Source organism: Heliangelus exortis, chromosome 5 (assembly GCF_036169615.1).
Source record: "Heliangelus exortis chromosome 5, bHelExo1.hap1, whole genome shotgun sequence".
NCBI lineage: Eukaryota > Metazoa > Chordata > Aves > Apodiformes > Trochilidae > Heliangelus > Heliangelus exortis.
In genome coordinates, this window is record NC_092426.1 from 975,940 (window position 1) to 994,180 (window position 18,241).

Sequence of the window (18,241 nt, forward strand, 5' to 3'; positions counted from 1 at the left end):
TCTGGATCATTTGGCAGTGCTGGATCACTGCCTCTTCCCCACAGTGGATATTTTTCAGTTTTTATATCTGTCCTGGAGCAGCAGCAGCACCTCTCCAAGTGGAGGTTCTGCATCGCCCCGCCAGGGCTGTCAGCATCAATTATTTTTTCATCTAACCAGACCCCTCTAAAACCCTGTTTCTGTGCAGAGCTTTTACACCTGCTGTTACAGAGAGTCTGTTGGCCAGATGGAGGTCAGGGAGCTGAATTTCAGGTTTTTGGCTTTTCCCTTTTTCTGCTGTCAGGGGCAGTCCTGCCACCACTCTGGATTCAGACCTTCTTTTTTTGCTTTGCAGGATCATTGGTGGCATTAGGGATGTGTCAGGGACCTCCTTTAGTAAATTCTTGCTTTCTGTTCTTTAAGACAATGCATTGCTAAGGCAGCTGCTTCACATTGATTATGATGTTAAAATAGTGATAAAAAGTAGGTAGAGGGGACTGAACCTGCAAAATGTAAGGGGGGTTGTGGACCACAAACTCTCTTTTTTGTCTTCACAAATAGAGTTAAATTTGCTTTCCATCTCTCCAGGCAGCAATCAGCTTGATCTAGCAGCTGCTTTGAAGGTTTATGGTGCAGTGCTTTTGTTCTCTAGGTTTCAGGGTTGGTAGATTTGTATTTCTGTGGAGCTGATGGGGCTGTCTGGACCTCCCTGCTCAGCTCCCCCTGACTGCTCATCCACAGCAGCACAAACCTGCTGGTGCCCATGGTAATGCAAAACTGGAGAAAAATAAGATTTCCCAAATGATACCATTGCTCTGACTGGATAAATTGTTATCAGTTTGACCACCTTTTCAGAGCCAGCTTGTCTAGGCAGCTGTTGCCATCACCCAGGGGACAAGTGGCTTCGAGCTGCTGACAGTGGGTGTTGGACTCATCCCCCCAGATGGCCTCATCCCTCTGGATACTCAAGGGTCTGACCTCATGTTTTCAGTGGTATCTCACTACTTATACCCCTTCTGTAAGCATGAACCTGCTTCTTCTTGCTTGTAGATTTACAGTATTCTCTAGAATGATATTAAAATTCACCATCTTACTATAAAATACAACCTTTGTAGTCTGCTGAGCCCATGTTGGATGCTTGCTACACAAATGGATGTAAAAAGCATTTAATAAACCAACTGTATTCAGAATTTGAACTCCAGAAAGATATTGATTTTATCCATGATCAGTCATGAGTGTTGCTGGCAGTGCACACCCCCCCCTGCCTGCAGAGGAAGCCTACTCATCAAATACAAGTAACCTTACAATCTCTGTGTGTAGATCATAATTTTAATCTAATGGAATTAATCATTAGTTTCATTAGTGACATTAGTGACATCATTCCTTGGAAACGTACTTCTGTTTTACAGCATCTACACTGTTTGCAGATGTAACAGGTGGGAAGCATTGCAAGGATTCAAAAGAAGCCCTGAATGGCCTCCAGCTTCAATTTAAGTTGTGCCTGAGCAGGGATTGAAATGTCAGGATGGCTGTTATGCCAGAATAAAATAAAAAAATCCGTGGCATTTGGGATGATTGTGGCCATCACCATGGTTTCACCTTGCAGAAGTCAGGGTGGTCCTTCCATCAGAGGATGGGAATCAGCCCAGGAAGGGCAGGCACAGCATTGGGTACCAGGGGAGATGCTGCAGCCAGAGACCCCTCTGCCCCCAGGGCTGCCTGGAGTGATGGGACAAGGGGAGATGGGTTAAACTGGAAGAGGAGAGATTGAGGTTGGACATGAGGAAGAAATAGTTTGGTGTGAGGGTGCTGAGCCCCTGTGCCAGGTTTCCCAGAGAAGCTGTGGCTGCCCCATCCCTGGCAGTGTCTCAGCCCAGGTTGGATGGGGCTTGGAGCAACCTGGGCTGGTGGGAGGTGTCCCTGACCATGGCAGGGGGTGGCACTGGAGGAGCTTTAAGGTCCCTCCCAACCCAAACCAGACTGGGATTCTAATTGTATTTGCTCTCTGCAATGCCCTGTCCCCATCACATGAAGCTGTGGCCTTCCCTCCTCTGTGGCACAATCCCCTCCTCTGCCCCACTCAACATGGGGTTAATTTAATCCTTAGCAAAAAGAGCATAAACACTTGGTGTGTGACATGAAGGAGCAAAGCTTGGACATGAGACAGGGGGTGAGGTGTAGGTGTGCACATCAGGGTAAGACTGCAGCTCCTGGATGGCTCTTTAAGCTCCTGACTGAACACAGAGAAAAAGCAGGATGCTGTGAAGAGGTAAATGGTTTTGTCACTGGTTTTTCTTTTGCTCACAGGAGATGATGGACAGAAGTCCTGAATCCTCCCCCCCCTCGGTGCCCAGCAGAGGTTTGGGTTGTGGACAGAAGAGTGAAAGGCTGAACATTGCTGGAGGAACAGAAAGTGAGCAGAGGAACCTTCTTTGGAGAGGAGGTTGGTAAGTGTGTCAAAGAAAGTTCAATAAAAACCTGGGAGTAAAATGCTGCTGTTAAGTATAAAACGTGGCATCCTGCTCCATCATCATGTTCCATTTTTTATATTTACAAATTGAGGAAATAAAAGTGACAGTGTGAGTGGTGGCCTGGAGGGACCTGCTGGGATGGACACGAGTGGCATGTGGAGCTGATCAACCCCCCTCAGGGATGTGTTTCATCTGAAAAAGCTGCTTTGAAAAAATATGTGTAATCAACAATTGGGTTTGGCATTTTGTGAGTCAAAAATTCAGTTTCTGGGTTTGAAAATCAAATGGGTTTTGAAAAATCAGAAGTAATGGATACAGGAACGGGATGCTGGAAATCAGGGAATGGAAACTGCAAACCTGGGGAAGTGTGTTGGGAAATTTTCACTGAGAAGTAGTGGGAGAAGGAGATGCTGGTGTGATGTGTGGTCCCCAAAGGCTAACCCTTGGGTGGAAGCAAGCTGTGTGCTCCCTGGGCAGGGCCTCCGGGTGGGACTGGGGGGTGCCAGGCTGGCACTTGAGGTTATTCCCAGAATCCATCCTTGTTTTACTCCAAGCCCCATCCCCTCAGGCATGTCCTGTCCTGTAGGTGACCTTACCCCTGTGCTCAGCCTCAGTGAGGCTGCCCCTCCAGTCCTGGGGGCAGCTGTGGGTGCCCCAGGGTGGGGAGGCCATGGAGGTGCTGGAGAGGGTGCAGAGAGGGGAAAAACCAAAGTGCTGAGGGGTCTGGAGAAGAGGCTGAGGAGGAGAGGCTGAGGGAGCTGGGGGTGTCCAGCCTGGAGAAGAGGAGGTTGAGGGGAAACCTTCTTGTCCTCTACAACTCCCTGCAAGGAGCCTGCAGGGAGCTGGGCTTGGGCTCTGCTCCCCAGTGACTGGGACAGGACAAGAGGGGATGGGAGCAGATTGGACATCAGGAAAAATTTCTGCACCAAAAGAGTGGGGAAGCATTGGAAGAGGCTGCCCAGGGAGGTGGTGGAGTCACCAGCCCAGGGGTGTTCAAAAAATACCAAGATGTGGTGCTTCAGGAGATGAGTCAGGGGTTGAGGGGGTGTAGGACTCGATGACCCTGAAGGTCCTTTCCAACCATGAGGATTCTATGGTTCCATGCTGAGATGTTCACTAGATTTGAACCTAAAAATCTGCCAACAAGTCAAAAAGAAGGAACCTGTGATGAAACAAAACTTCTGGTGTGCAGGGGAGCTGACTGCTGTTGGCAGAAAGGAGCAGTTTGTATTTCAGGGTTTGCTGTGGATGGGGAAAGCCCTGACAAATCTAGAGGTTTTAATTACGTGTGGCCATGACAATCCCAAGTGGCACATTTGTATTCAGACAGGGTCTGTAAACACTGCTGTTCATGCCTGCAGCTTTTCTGTAAGACTCGAGGGAAAAACAAGCTTGTAGAATGATGGTTTGCCTTCTTGCAGTGGCATTTCCAGAGATAAACGTGGCATTTTCCAATGGGGAGGTGATTAACAGCCAGGAAACCCAGCCTGTCCCTGCTGATCCCTTTTGGATCTTACTGAGCTCTGCCTGGGGGTTTCCCAGCCCTGGGCCCACTTTGGTGCAAACGTTTCCATCCCCTGGTTGTTTATCAGTGGTGGGGCCATCAATGACTCCAGGAACCCTCAGCTTGTCACCACTTTCTCTGTAATAATGAATCTTTCATTTTCTCTCCTCCTACCACAGAAGTGTTGTGAAGGTTCAAGGCTTACATTTCAGCTTTGCTGTTGGATTAAGCAGTCTGTTACTCTCCATAAATTGCTCTCCAAAGCTATGAACATGTGCATCTCCTACTCAGAAGCAAATGAAAGGCAAGCAGCTGGTGGGGCTGGGCAGGGTTTGGTGGATTTCACTGTGGGCACCTCTTGTTTGTCATTTGCATGAAGAGAGTTGTTACAGGAGAGGTGAAAAGCAGGGATAATTACCATGGCCAGGCTGGTGTGGATTTGAAGGATGAACAAGGTTTCCTTAATCCAGTGCTTTGCAGTGCAAAGGACAGGAGAGTTTGTTCTCCTGGGAATTCCAGCTGGGGATGATGCTGCTGAAAGGCAGGTGACATCTTCCCATCCTGGCTTTGGGAGAGGGAGCAGAGGGCAGCACTCTCCCACCCTGTTCTCTCTGGGTCACTTGCCTGGTCCAGAGCATCCCCAGGTGTTAGGGGGTTATCACTCAGGCTTTGCTCTCCTCTGCTTGGTGCGTGGCTCAGCAGAAGGTGAACATTTTGTTTCTCCTTTGGGTTTAACAGCAGTTTCATGAATCATTTGTTTCATTCCATATTTAGAGGCACTATTGCTTTGTCTGGGCTACTTGTAGCTGTGTCTGAGAGATTATCTGTGTGTACACTGGCTGCCTGTGAACCCTCATTAATGGCAAGATTTATGGAGCTATATATAACCTCTCTCTTTTCAATCATTGCATTTTCTGGACTTTGAAAGCTTGGCTGTGATGAGCAGCCTAATGAAAGGGCACGGGGAAATGTAATTCACTTATTAATAATTTGTGATGTGCTCTGCTAAGCATCTAAAGATCAAGAACTACAGAAAAGTTTTGAAAAAGAATCCAAGGTGTCATTTGATTTTCATCTGAGACACGCTCCAGGGCATCTCATGAAAGGAGCAGAAGCCAGGTGCTGGCTGCAGCATTGCTTTGTAACATACCATGGGGAAACCCAAACTGAACCCCAAGTGGCCCTGAGGGACCTGTCCCCAGCCCCATCATCCAGCCCTGGATTCCTCAAGGCAAGGGCAGTTCCTCATGGATGGGGCAGCTCCATGGATTTCAGAGAAATTCACTGCTGCCCAAGGTCAAAGCAGCTTCAGTTCTGACAGGGTTCATCACCAAAACCTCCTGGGGCATCTCCTGTCCATGTGAGGTGCTGAGTGGTGTCAGGACACCCTCAGGCAGAGCTGTGGTGTCCATGGGGACAGTGATGGGGCTGTCTCCTGAGGAATTCCACCTCCAAGCTCCTGGACTTTCTCAGCCAGCTCATCCTCTCCTGTGACACCTCAGGGCATGGCTCTGCAGCTTTGCTGCTTGCTTCTTGCTCTTGGTGTGAAGCTTGAGGCATTTATATGTATTCACACACATCTACAGTGGCAGAACTGCTGAGCTAGGGGAGGATTTGTCAAGTCTTGGAAGTTCAGCTCTGCTCCAGTGATGCTTGTGATGGAGAGCAGAGCACAGCCAGGGAGATGGCATGGATGGGGGAGCCAGGAAAGATGGACTTGGCTGCAGTTTCTTAACAGGTTGAGTTTGCATTTCCAGGGTCCCAAGAGGGATCTTGCAATGATCAAGATGAGAACCCTGCTGTGTCTCACCTGGCTGGGTGTGAAGAGCTGTGGTGTAGATTATTCAAGAGAAAAAAAAGCAAAAAAAAAAAAAAAAAAATCAGGAGGGAATGAGAGGCTGTCTGGCTCCGAGTGCTGAGCTGCAGGGAGCAGCCTGGGCTGGGGGCTGGGGGGGAAGCTTTGGGCAGTGACTGTGAGCAGAGTGTGGCAGCCTGGGAGGGGATGGGGGGAGCTGAGGAAGGGGCTGGGCAGATGGCACCAGAGGGAGCAGGACAAAAGCAGAGGACAGGGCAGACCTGGGCATGAGCTTCTGGGAGGAGTGGGGAAACACATCCATGGCACAAGCTGAGGGCAGGAGGGGAATGAGGACAGGGTCGTGTCCCAGATTCATGGAAAAGGCAACCAAATGTCCCAGGGACACCACTTAGAATCCCAGTCTGGTTTGGGTTGGGAGGGACCTTAAAGCTCCTCCATTGCCACCCCCTGCCATGGGCAGGGACACCTCCCACCAGCCCAGGTTGCTCCAAGCCCCATCCAACCTGGGCTGAGACACTGCCAGGGATGGGGCAGCCACAGCTTCTCTGGGAAACCTGGCACAGGGGCTCAGCACCCTCACAGCACAGAATTGCAATGGGTTCTGCTGGGGTTGGGTCCAAAGCATTCTCCATCCCTCCCTTGAGGGGTAGCACTGAGTTCTGGTGCTTTGACTGATGCTTTGACTTCCTGAGCCAGTGCTGTGGATCAGCTTGCAGCTCCCAGCTGCCCTGGAGCCATCAGAGCCTCTTGTAGGGGCTGAGAAGTGTGGTGGGACTGTGGATTCCCATCATAATTCTTGTGCTATCAGGGACAATGCTGAGGGAACACGAGTTTCCAGTTACAAATTAAAGTAGGAGTTAATAACCTCCTTCAGAGTGAAGTCATCTGAAGTTCAGTATTAAAGAGCACCTTCTAACCCAAGCTATCATTTTATTTGAAATGCTTCAGCAGCTGCATTTCTATATCTAAATTTCACTGTCAACTCGATTTCCTGTACTGATATTTTTTGTTCTTCAAATGACTGCAAATGCTCCTTGCAGCCACTCAGCACAAGGAAGCAGTGCCCTGCCACCACCCTCAGCTCTGAACCCAGATGAACTCTGCCTGTCTCCTGGCTTTTATTTAGCACCTGAGCAACAGCAAGCAGGAATTCTACACCCAGCAAACTGCAAAACCCAAGGATGTTTTCCCCAGTGTTTTGCATTATTTTAATTAGTGGCTTAAAGTTGTGTTTTTAAGTTAATCATTTAAGAGCTTCCTTTAGGAAATGTTTTCCTTTGGAATTTTCTCTCGTCTGCAGGCTCCAGCTCACTCCTGTATTCACCAGCAGATAATGACCTAAAAATTAACAAATTTCTATGCTTAGGCAGTCCATCCCCTCCCTCTGTGAGTCAGTTATTCTCCCCTGTGGATGCAGGGGGATGAGAATACTAAAATGAATCTGTGACCTGAAGGGCAGAGGGAAAGGAATTTGTTTGTTTAATGTTAAATAAAGAAAGCCCCCGTCCCTTCTGCCAGCCACTGCCCACAGGGCCAGTGAGTATTTCAGTGTGACCATTCCCTGACTTCTTGTGGCTCTTTCCTCCAGCCTTGTTCTATCTTTTCTTTAGAAACTGTATGCAGGCTGGAGCAGGTCCTGTGCCTGGAGTGCACACAAACCAAATTACAGAATCATAGGAGATCTGGGGCTGGAAGGGGCCAAATTTTTAATTTTATGCCTCTTTTCCTAGCAGTGAGCATCCTGAGGGGAGCCCAGCTCTGCCACCCCCATCCCCTCCCATCAAGGATTTATCCATGTGGATAAGATCCCCCCTGTTTTAAAATAAAAGTCTGGCTTGCAGATTGCAGTGGTGCTGGGACAGGGTGGTCTGGATGAACTCCAGAGCCACAGCAACACCAAACTGTGCCTCTAGATCAAAGTCCTGCAGTGTCCAAAGTTGCTTTGGAGATTCTGTCTTTCTACAAGAAATGTCTGTGATAGTGAGACTGAAATCATGTGAGGTTCATCAGCTGGGGGCAGTGGGGTAGGGTCCTTCTGGGAAGGAACCAGAGGAACAGTGACTAATTGGGAAGCATCCCTAGAAAGAGCTTTCTTGATTGCCAGGCTCAAGGTTGGTCCTTTTCTTGTAAACACTAAAAGGAAGGTGAGAGCTGAAATTCTGCAGTGTTGGACCTCAGGCACACAGATGTCTGGTGTGCTGAAGGTCAGGAGTACAATTCTGTGTTTGATCTTTCTGCTGATGGAAAAGGGCAGAGAGGTGTTGGAGCTGTGGTCCTGATTAGAGCAATCTCCAGCAGAAGCAAAGAAAATTTTAGTTATCCTAGAAAAGCTCCAAGAATAAGAATTGTCTAGCTAATAACTGGGGAGGGCGAAACTTTGACTGGTGGTCCTGGAGAGACAGGAATTTTGCTTTTGTCCTGGTGGAAATGACTAATTTATTGATACATGTCAGGGGAAGAAATGTCTTTTGAGATTGCCTGTGGGTGATAAAAAGAACAGAACATGGATCCTCTGAAGCTGTGTCACAGCTCTGCCACTCTTTGTGATTGTTAGAAAAGTTCAAGAAGTGAAATGTGGACATCTGTGTCATCTCAGCACAGAGGGAAAGGTGAAAATGAACTTGCCTGAAAAGAGCTGGGGTCTGCCAAACACTGAGCACCTCAAGGTCCTCTGCAAGCACTCAGTGTTACCAAGTGAAGAGTCTGCCAAAAAGAGGAATTTGTGTCAGCTTGGGGAATGTAAACCCTCAGGGAGCAGCTTTACTCAGTCTGGAGATGATTTTTATTATGGACTGAGCTGGGCTGGGCTTTGTGAGCAGCTCAGGTGGCTCCTGGAGTCACCATGGTGGCTGTGAGAGCTCCTTGATGTGCTTCAGCATGGGCTGGGCTGGGTAAAACTCCTGTTGCTTTCCACACAATTGAAGAGGACAAGCTCGTTTTCACACAAAACAGAGTGGTTTGGGGGGGAAGGGACCTTTCAAGGCATCTTTGCTCTGGTTCTTGGTGTTGCTTTATTCTAAGGGGAGCAATTCAAGGGAAAGGAGAAGAGTCTCTGGCCCAGGACAGCCTTGCAGCAGCACAGTGCATTGCACATTTGTCTTCCATGGACTCTGGGGTGTGGGATTTTTCCCCCCTGAAGTGATGGCCAGGCCCCTCATTTCATATGAACAGATGTGTCCCTGCTGGCTCTGAGGAGCACCAGTCTGCCCAGTTTGGACACTGCATGGGCAGAAGAGAAGTGGACCAGATGGGGAGGATCCAACAGGGGACAGCAGAGACAATCAGACCAAATCAAGCTGTTTTGTTTGGGTCATTTTTGTTTAATTTTCCTTTTCATGTTGAGAGTTTCCAGCATGATCTTGGCCCCTGTGCAGCTGGAAGGCTCTGAGCATGGCAGGACAAAGAGGAGCAGTTGGTGAGGGCTGTGGCAGCCTGGCACCACTTGCTGCAGAGAAAAAATGGGTCCTTTTTTGCAGGAGTAGCTTTTTTTCCACTTCACAGAACTTTGAAACAGATGACCCTAGAAATACTATCACACTTCATCATGTGATATTCTTCGTTTTCTTAGGCCCTTGATCCCTTGAGTCAACTTTTAATGGATCATCTCAAAAACAGCTTAAGGTTCCTTCATGACTTTTCATTACTCACAGAGCAAACAGATGCGTGGGGCTAAAATTGCATTTATTCTAGATTAAGGACAACATTGCCTGAAATAATAAATCTCTGCAAGACAGACCACAGGAATAAAAAGAGTTTGTGTGCTTGGGGCTGTGTTTCAGTGACAAGAGGAGTGCTGGGTTTCTTTGCCACCTCTTTCAGGTCAGGATTGTTTTGAGTCTTCCCAGCTGTCCATGATGATTCATGTAATGTGTTGCTGTATCCTAAGGAAATGGTACTGGGAGAGGTCCTGGGAGCCTGGATGGTTTGTGCACAAATCACCAGCACAACAGTGGCTTAACCACCCAAGATTAGAGATAAACTGAATTATCTGTGATTAATGGGTGTGATCCAGGATGAACAGCTAGGGGCTGTGGGCTCATCAGGAAGATCCTTTTAGTACTCTGAATTGATTTAGACCAATTTTTACATTCAGAAGCCAAGAGCTCTGAAGAAATATCTCAGCTATTGCTTTAGAATGCTTCCTGCTTTGGAAATGAAACTCTCACTGCCTTTGCATCTCACTGCCACGACACTCCAAGGCACTTGTGTGCAAAGTGGGACAAAACGGCAGCTTTGAAAGGGGCTTTGCCAGGTGTGTATTTTTAATGATGAATCCAATAAATATACCTCATCTCTTACAAGTCAAATCATCAAGTAACAGATCAGGCAGACTCTGACCCTTGGCAGGGGGTGGGAATGGGTGAGCTTTAAGGTTCCTCCCAGCCCAAACCAGTCTGGGATTCTACGAGTCTGTTCCAGGCAGGAGGCTGCAATCCGTGGGACACTTGAGCCTTCTCTGGACTCAGTCCAAAGATTCCTGTGTTGGTTTTATCATGGGTCTGTCATAGAGTCCTGAACTGAATTTCATCTCCGGGGAGCAGGCTTGGCTTTCAGACTGTTTATACCTCTGTGAAAAGTGGTGTAAATAAACTGTTGGCCTAATAAGTATCGGGTGTTCCTTTTATTAGAAGAAACCAAATAAATGGATACCCAGAATCAGGGCAAATCGATTTGCTACTGTAATTGATACAAACCCAGAGATGTTGTTTTAAACATTTAAAATTCATCAAAATGCCTCCAGCACTGGCAAACCATTTGTGTTGTTATGAATGACTGTTATTTGTGCTGTCGGAATCTGAGTTCTAAATGAAGCAAACCTCTGATAAAGAACAGCATGAAATGGATGCAGAATGATAGAATGTCAGGTTGGAAGGGACCTCAAGGATCATCTGGTCCAACCTTTCTATGATTTAACTTCTATGAGGTTACAAAAATTTGTGATTTAACCCTCCACATGATTTAACTCCTGGTGCTCCAAGGTAATGGTAACCTTGTCCCAGGCTCAGAGGAAACAAAAGCATCATCTCCCTTGGTTCCTGTAACTTTGGATCAGACCCCAGCTGCAGAGCTTTTATTGCTGTGGAATTGCCTTGCTGAGGAGCAAGGGTGCAGTTACAGGCTCCCACTGTTATGTGGAATATGTCAGGGTGTTGTACAGAAGCTGTAATCATGTTATATTGTAATCAACAAATGTTAATCAGGCAATTCTGAGCTTTACTGGTCCCCAATGAATTCTGTGTCTCACAGCAGCTTTACCAAAATTGTTGCAATAACCTTTAAATCTTTAACAGCCACCCAAAGAAAGGCTGTCGTGTTTCAAGCTGTGCTCCAGTGCCTGACCCATCCACCAGAAAAATCAGAATAAAGCAGAGCTCCCATCCCTCTCCTGATGGGATGGTCCCGTTGGATGGTCGGGCATCTCCTGGGCTTGGGCTGCCCCAGTTGGTGAGGTGGCCATGGACTGGGCTCTGCCTGAGGACTCAGTGAGGAACCTCTGCAGCTTCAGAGCTTTGGGCGTGAGGGGACATTGGAGCAGAGCAGGTGGGACATGGGGGTTGGGTTCCTTCTTCCAGAGAATCATATAGACATAGAAAAGTTCTAGAAAATTGTATAACATAGTGATTAGGGTCATGGCTTAGGCAAGGTCTTGTCAGTGTTAGGTTATGGTTGGGTTTGGTGATCATGAAGGTCTTTTCCAACTAAGGTGACTCTGTGATTCTGTGTATGGTTCTCTTGGTGGTATTTTGGTGTCAGCTCCTTTGGGTGTTCTGTCAGAGAACTGCTTTTCTCATCTCCTGGTGGTGTTCCCATAGCTGGTGGATCATCCTGTGTCTTTGCTGGCAGAGGCTCCTCTTTTGTTCCTTGGGTCTCAGTGATGCTTTGGTCCCTGCTGGTTTAGCAGGCTGAGTTTGCTCTGCAGAATTTGGGAACAGTAATCCTGGGTGCTTTGCTGCTGTAATCTGATGGCCTCAATACTGTTTCCTTTCAGTTCAAACCAAAACAGAGATGCTTTTTTTCCCCCCCCAGTGCTGTATATCCCTTATTGACAGCAGCCTGGGCTGTAGCAGAGCTGGAGTGGGGCAGCACAGCTCCTTCCCACACCTTCTTTCACCCTTCTGAGAATCCTGAGTGTAAAGGTGCACAGGCAGAGAGATCCAGGCAACATCAGTATGCAAAGTACTTTGTGCAAAGGTTTAAAGGGTGTCTTTCATCTGGTGTGAAGAAGTCATGAGGTCCCTGACAAGGAGCAGAGGAATACAATGTGGTAATTGGACAGCTTTAATTGGATGAGGTAATTGGGGAGCCATGGCCTGCTGCTCCCTCTCAGACACATCACACACAAAGGAACCAAACTGAGCCAAGACAAAAGATCTCTCTTCCACAGCTAATGAGGAAGGAGATATCAAAGTTGAGTTTCCTAAAAGGGCACCCATTAAAAAGTTGAAGAGAGAGGTGCCTGGGTGGGTGGAAGTGTCAAAGCCTTGCAGAACTTTTGTGTAGTGCCTGGGGAGCTCTGAGCTCTGGCTCTTTGGGCTAAAGTTTGGGAGGGGATCCTGTTAGGAAGTGTGGTGACTGTAAATGGAAGCAGTTTCTGAGAATTCTCCGGGACTGCCAGAAGATTCCCCCCTGCTCCAAAAACAGCAAAATGGACTGAGATGAGTTCTCAGTCTGAGTGAGGCTGTTTCAGTCTTGTCAGAATGAAGTGCTGGCACTGGTCACAGCTGTGGGTCTTGAGGACACTGGAAAGGTCCAGGTTTGTGGCAGATGGTAACAAATGGCAAATCTCCCTCAGGAAGCAGAATTTTCATCATCACCTTCACATCCAAGCCACCAGCTCTTCTCATATCCCACCCTTCCCCACATCAACTGTTTTGTCAGTCAAGAACTGAGACCAAGAGAGGAAGGGGTTTGCCCAGCATCACCCTACTCGTGGTTTCAAAGCTGCCTTTGCAATCCTGACAGCTAGAGCCAGCTTTTTATTTGTCAGCTTGATGTTAAAGGTTGCTTTTTGTTTTTCAAGGTTGCTCTGAGGTGCCATTAGCGTGGTTTGTGTGGGACCATCAGCACCGAGTCACATCTGGCTGATGTCAGAGAAACCATTAAACTCCAGAGCCTGGCAGGAAAGGTTTGGGGGTGCTGAGGCAGTGAGCAGCTGTGTGCAGGGAGCAGGAGTTACTTAGTGCAGCTAATTTACTGCCTGACTCAAGTCAAGGAATGAAAAAGGTCACAGGAATGAGAAAGTGCTCCATCTGGTTTTATTCTCCCGGTCCAGTGCTGTGCTTTGTCGTGTTAAATTATATGCAGCAAGCCCCTGACAAAGGAGATAAACCAATTCATTTGCCATTTGAGGTAGAACTGTTTTTGTTGTAAACAGTTTGATGGGCTGACAGTGATGGCTTTCCCGAATTTAAATCCCCCAGGCACCCCGTGGTTTTCTCAACATGACTCAATTACTAAACCTGCATTTTAACTAGAATCCCTTTATGTGACAGTTGCCACTGAAGGGTGTCACAGGGAGGGGCAGAAGCTCCAAAATGTCAAGTTGTCCCTCGGAAAGGTGCTGGAAGACAGATAAAGAGGGATCACATATGCTTAGAATTATAGAATTGTCAGAGTTGGAAGGGACCTTTAAGCTTATCCAGTCCCAGCCCCCTGCCATGGGCAGGGACACCTCCCACCACACCAGGTCTCTCAGAGCCCCATCCAGCCTGGCCTTAAAAAATTTCAGGGATGGGGATTCCACCACCTCCCTGTGCCAGGGTCTCACCAAGACACAAAGTGCTTCCTGAGTCAGTGCCCACCAGAGACCACCCCAGCCAGGATCTACCCTGCTGCCTCATCTCTTCCTCCTCCCCAGTTTTTTTTTTTTTTTTGGAAAATGTTTAAAATTCACATGAATTATTCTGTTGGCAAAGCCTGACTGACCCCTGACTCGGGGAGATGTGGTTGTGTTGATACAGTGATAATATTTTTAGGAAAAGAATAACCCAGATGCAATGGTGCTGTGCATCCTGCAGCCACCTTGTTAGGGAGTGACAGACCCAAAAGGGAAATCATCACAGAATAAGGGGACACCAGGTTGGAAGGCACCTCAAGGACCATCTGCTCCAACCTTTCTTTGCAAAACTACGATCAAACTCTGACAAGATAACCCAGCACCCTGTCCAGCTGATCTTAAAAGTGCACAATGTTGGGAATGTGTCCAGTCATGGCAACAGGGTCTGGAGAATACGGTGCCTGGCAGCCTCCTGACACTTTGTTCCCCAGAGCCCAGGTTGCTCCAACCCCATCCAACTTCAACACTGCCAGGGATGGGGCAGCCACAGCTTCTCTGGGAAACCTGGCACAGGGGCTCAGCACCCTCACACCAAACTATTTCTCCCTCCCATCTCCTCTCCATCTCCCCTCTCCCAGCTGGAAACCCTTCCCCCTCATCCCATCCCTCCAGGCCCTTGTCCCAAGTCCCTCCCCAGCTTTCCTGGAGCCCCTTCAGGCACTGGAAGGTGCTCTGAGGTCTCCCCATGGGATCCTTCTCTTCTCCAGCCTCAACACCCCCAACTCTCTCCCTGGCTCCAGAGCTGCTCCAGCCCTCCCAGCAGCTCCAGGGCCTCCTCTGGACTCACTCCCACAGCTCCAGGTCCTTCTGCTGCTGGGGACCCCAGAGCTGGACACCAAACTTCAGGTGGGATCTCAGGAGAGTGGAGTAGAGGGTGAAATCCCTTCCCTTGACCTGCTGGTCACGGTGCTTTTGGTACAGTCCAGGATACCTTTAGCAAAGTTCTGCAGAGTTTTGTCTTGGTGAAAGCAGATTTGAGTCCCAGGCCCTCCTTCCTTTACCAGTCTCAGGTGCAGGAAGTCCCCTGAGCTGTGGTCCACAGGAAGCTCCTTTCACTCTGCTTTTTGGATTTCCCACCATCAGCAGCCAGTTTGTCTCTGCTCTCCCTTCTCTGAACCTTTACCTTTAGTAGCAGTTCCTTCTCCTGTTCCATGCAGCCATTTCTTCCCTGAGTTTAGCAAAGCAATCTCGGAGGTGACAGATTTTCAGGTCATCCATTCTTAGAGGTCTCCAGGTAGCAGATTAGCCCCTGTCAAGTCTCTCTGTGGGTAACTCTCAACTCAGATAATTGGCAAAGATTTATCATTAAAGGTGTCTTGCTGCTGATTTGGGTGCTTTTAGAACTGTGTTCTCAGATAAGAGGTGATGGTCCTGCTGGATGCTGCCTGGGGAGAAGTCCTGGCGTCTCCTTTCCCAAGGTTAAAACTTCACAGAGTCTGTAACCTTCTGCTTTTTTTCCAACTACTGTAGTTACAGTATGTGCCAGTGTTGTGGGACACTATGTTTTGATCCCAGGAGATAACAAAAGTCCTCAAATAATATTTTAAAATAATAGAGTTGATTACAACCCCCTCGAAGGCAGTGCATATTCACACACCTCTTTGTCATTGAGGATGTTGTGAAGTTTAAATAAATTTTAGAGCTTCTTATTAGACAGCTTTTGCTTCCTCAGATGAATACCGTTGATAATGCAGGTGTATATATATTTAAAATTGACAGGACATTTATTTCTCTTTCCAGTGGCAGAAATCCATTAGAGGTAAACAAATCCTTTGCTCTTATCAGGGTGCTTTGTGTTGGCTGCATTCAGAGATAACGCTCCCGGTTCAGCCCAGGCGTGGGGTGCCGAGGGGAGGTTGTGCTGCATAATGAAGTTCCAGGCAGCTGCAGAGCCTGGAAACTCCTCTGGAACACGTGCTGCATCCAGGGCTAGGGCTCCTCTTTTCTTTTATAGACTTCTCCTTCACACATTCCTGGAGGTTTCTGGAGAGTCTGAGCTTTTATGAGGCAGTGGAGGTTGGAGGGGTTGGGCTGGTGCAGGGAGTCCTGCGGTGACTGTGCAGCCTCCCGAGGCTCCTCAGGCTCTGTTTGGGGATAAATCCAGGAGAATTCCAATGCTCAGAGATTTCCCCTAAAGTCAATTTGCTTTCCTTATTTCTCCAAGGGAACATCATCTTCTTTTCCATCTCTGAGAGATGTGACCCTCGGTGAGATGCTGCTCAGATGCCTCACTGTGCCACACAGGGGACAGGGAAAGCACTTTTCAAGGTAAAATATTTCTGCACAGGAAAGGTGCAGTGGTCATCAGCAAGCAGAAGGAAATGGTATTTGTAGAGGGGAAGAGAACCAGCTCACAGCAAGGCCTTTCTTTCTGGAACCCATAAGATCTGCAAATGTATTATAAATGAGACCAATCAGCACAGCAGTTGCATGTTTATTTCTGCTTAGCTTCTGGCATCATCTTGTGTCATCATTCACCAGGGAGTTTATGAGCATCACTCAATCCTGTCATTCTGTGTGAGGGAAAGAGCTGAACTCTGTAACAATTCTTCATGCAATGCTCAGAAACAAGGAAAGGCCAAACCAGAACGGACTGGTGAGCAGTCCCTGAGGGGACAGGAGTAACCCTGGTGTACACCAAGAGCTGTGCTTTGCCCTCTGTGGTAGACATGTCCAGACAGTGGGAATGGTGAAATGGTTTGTCCTCTCTGGGGGAACAGGGCTGTGAGGGATCAGCTGGAATACACGAGAGGTTAGGAGGAAGGGTTTGAGACCTCAGAAACAGGAGGATGTTCCATCTCAGAGCAGGTGGTACCAGGCAGGGCAGGAAAGGCATGGGGTTCATGGGGTGTTTGCAGCCAAAGAGCTCAGCAGCCTTTCTGGGTCCATACATTGAGGAGCAGTGACACCACGATGTCCTTTGACATCTCTGGTCCTCCTCTTCACTGTCTGCCTTGGACCAGAGAAAGAGGTGTAATTGCTTTGCTGGTTTTGAATTTACAGCTAAGTTGTTCATGATGGTTGACATGGAGGGGTTATTTTTAACTCTTAATGAATTAGCTAATTCAGTAGTTATTAGCAGTTAACAAATTTCATTCTGTAGTTGCAAAACCCTCAGAAACCCTTCAGGAAATAAATTCCTCAAAGAATATGAACTGCAGACTTACTGAAAGAAATAATTACATGCTAAGCTAATTATTGGCTTTGCCCTGTGTTCGACAAATTACACCAAAAGTGTTCTGTGAAGGCAGTGGTGACTTGGACAGGCTCTGAGGTGCAGTGTGATCCCCCCTGGGGTCTGGCAGTGCTTTTGGTGCAGGCTGGGGCAGAATAGTGCCATGGCCCAGCCACTGGGGGATGTATTTTTACTCTGACACCCCATTCCCAAGGCTTTCCTTCTTGGTGTGGTTTATTGTCAGCTACTGTGACTTCCCAGGTAACTGAACCCCAGAGCTGCCAAATCACTTGGAGCTCAATCATTTGGGATGCAAAACTGACAGTTTGAGAGCTGCATCTCCAGAGGAATGACAAAAATGAGACATTTATCTTATGAGCAGAGCACAGCTTAGCACAGGTAGGACAAACACTGACCACCCTCAGGGAGCTTCTGGCATGGTTTGTTCCCCATCAGTTACTGCCCCATCTCTTCAGCTCCTGTCACCCTCCCTGCATCAAACCTAAGGTCACTCTGCACCTCCTGGCTCCCATCCCTGCCCCACTTGCCTCTTCCCTTCTCACTTGCCCCTTGCAGCTCACTGACTCTTGACCCATCCCTCCTGGCTTTTGCTTACTCTTCTTTACTCACCCTTGAACTTCCCCAGGTCCCTGCTGCACTTTGTAGGGTGGTTCCTCAGTTTCTCCCTTTGGGAGTCCCTGGTTTGGTCACTGCTTAGCAGTGAGCTCCCCCTGACAGCCCTGCAGCTTTCCTTTGGAGTTCTCTCCCCACTCTTTCTTCCTTCACTTCCATACACACATTTCCCCCAAACCTCTTCTGGCTGCTCACCAGCCTCCAGCCCTTGGATCCCTGGTGCCAGGAGGAAGGTTGGAGCTGGGACAGCCTTGCAGCCCCTGGCACCAGGGCTACACATTTTGCCAATGTATTGATCCTTTCCATTTTCCTGCTTTGCTCTGAATTCTGCAATCCTGGGCCCCTGAAGACTTGGGAGATTACTTGAGGTTTTTGAATGAGTGACAACAAAACAGATAAATGGGAAATAGGGGTGGTTGGTGGGAGACCTTCACTTGGTCTGCAAGAGTTGGGAAAAGTTGCCATAGAAGCAGCTCCCTCTGTGTTCAGGAAACAGCCTGCAAGGGGTTGTTCTAAATAACCAAGATCTCCAAGTCAGTTTGCACTCCCCTTATCATAGGTGATGTAAGGAGTGTGAAAGAAACAAGGCACCACTCCATTTGTCTTTCAGTCTTAAAAGTATAACAGAAGATTTATGGCATTCGTGGCCAATAGGAGGAAACTTCAAGGTCATTTAATTTGTCAGAGCACTAAAGAAGATCAGGAAAGTCCCAGTTTGGCACTGCCAGCTCCCAGTGCTTCCCCTGGGAACAGACAAGAACAAATATTAATGTATTGGTATCTCCAGTCCAAAATCATCATTGCAGTTGTATGTAATGTAGCCTAA

The 18,241-nt window shown here is 48.0% G+C and overlaps 1 long non-coding RNA gene across 1 annotated transcript in view; it reads left to right on the forward strand.

Annotated features, from left to right (window-relative positions):
* LOC139796682 (uncharacterized) overlaps nt 1–18,241 on the forward strand; it is a 113,506-nt gene that overhangs the window by 70,766 nt on the left and 24,499 nt on the right. The window contains exon 2 of the long non-coding RNA XR_011726090.1: nt 2,287–2,426. This is a non-coding gene — a long non-coding RNA (uncharacterized lncRNA). The remainder of the gene's footprint in view (nt 1–2,286; nt 2,427–18,241) is intronic.